The 1,662-nt window shown below is 36.5% G+C and overlaps 1 pseudogene; it reads left to right on the top strand.

Moving 5' to 3' along the window:
• LOC102473397 (ORM1-like protein 1 pseudogene) overlaps window positions 1-1,358 on the top strand; it is a 3,099-nt pseudogene extending 1,741 nt beyond the window's left edge.
• Window positions 1,359-1,662: the final 304 nt, after the last annotated feature.

Here is a 1,662-nt window from a genome sequence, read left to right as displayed (position 1 = left end):
TGTTCTGTGCCGCCGCCATAGTGGGGCGGCAGAGCAAACTTGAATGTCGTAGTTGCCCATAGCGAGGTGAATCCAAATACCCGTGTAATGAACAGCTGGGGTATGTGGCTGATGTGTGCACTGGGAGTTGGCTTGCTTCATATCATTTTAGTCAGCATTCCCTTCTTCAGTGTTTCTGTTGCTTGGACCTTAACAAATATTATACATAATCTGGGGATGTATGTATTTTTGCATGCAGTGAAAACAGTGAAAAGAACACCTTTTGAAACTCCTGACCAGGGTAAAGCAAGGCTCCTAACTAACTGGGAACAACTGGACTATGGAGTACAATTTACATCTTCATGGAAATTTTTCACAGTTTCTCCAATAATTCTATATTTTCTGGCAAGTTTCTATACAAAGTATGATCCAACTCACTTCATCCTAAACACAACTTCTCTCCTGAGTGTGCTAATTCCCAAAATGCCACAACTACATGGTGTTCGGATCTTTGGGATTAATAAGTGTTGAGGTGTTTTGAAACTGAATAAAACTTTTTGCAGCTACTGAATCTCCTGTATGGAAGGAGTGGTTAGTAAACTGCACTGTTTCTGTAATAATATGAAATGAGAGGTATTTACATTGGAAAGCCAGTTGCTGGCTCTTCATTTGCTGTTTTGAAGTGCAGATTTCTACTAAAAGATGCCTCTGTTTAATGCATCTGGTATATATCTGGAGAGAGGCTTTATAGGCAGGCTGGGCAGGCCCAGCCTATAAGTTAAATGGCAATACAGTGAGGGTGTAGTAGATAAATCCAAGGAAATAAGAGATTTGTAAAGGAAAACTAGGACCAACATAAGTTGTATTGAATGGGCATTATGTTAGGAAAAGAAAATTTCCAATCATTCAGTCATGGTTAGTTTAAGCAGACTTACATGTAAACCAGAATCATTTCTTTACACATTTATTATAGATTGTTTTTATTACCATACACATTCCCCTTGTTTTGTTTAAGAGGATATATACCATCTTGTTACACACAAGCCAGTTCCTACCTTAAGAGTATACTTTTTTGTTTTTTCTGGCTCAGTATTACGTGTTTGCAGATGAGGTGGTTTTTATATTTATTACGTTACTGAGTTCATGAAGGTCCACCTTCATGACTGGTGATAGAAGGGAGCCAGAAAAGGAAAATTAATATGGACAACTTGACAGCCATCCTGTGGTCTGACAGAAACTGCCTTCTAGTAATAGTACCAATGTGAGTCATGGAGTCTTTTCTAGCAAGTCTGCAGTAAAGGTAACATATTCTTTTGTTTTCCTGCTATCAATCCTCATGTTTTGTTCATTAATATTTTGCTTTTAAGTACATGGGTCTCTGTGGATAACTCAAAATGGTACCTATTTCGAGAGCAACAAACATATTGAATTCTTGTGACTTGGGGAAGATTCTTATAGTTTCTGATGTTAGTTGCAAGAAATAACTATGTAGTCCTTTGAGAAGTAAATATATTAAAAAGAGAAAACAAAGTTCTTATATGGGATGAAACTGAAAAACTCCTAATATTCATAAACAAAATTGAGTGAAAAGAGTTATAGACCAACCTAAAAATCAATTTGTGTCAATAACTGACTTTTGGGGGTAATGATCATTGTTTTGTATTTAAAAAGTATTGAGTTTAG

The sequence above is a fragment of the Tupaia chinensis genome, unplaced genomic scaffold, assembly GCF_000334495.1.
Source record: "Tupaia chinensis unplaced genomic scaffold, TupChi_1.0 Scaffold143976_1, whole genome shotgun sequence".
NCBI classification, from domain to species: domain Eukaryota; kingdom Metazoa; phylum Chordata; class Mammalia; order Scandentia; family Tupaiidae; genus Tupaia; species Tupaia belangeri.
The sequence above is the reverse complement of the archived record's forward strand: the minus strand, read 5'-3'. Positions and strand labels throughout refer to the sequence as shown.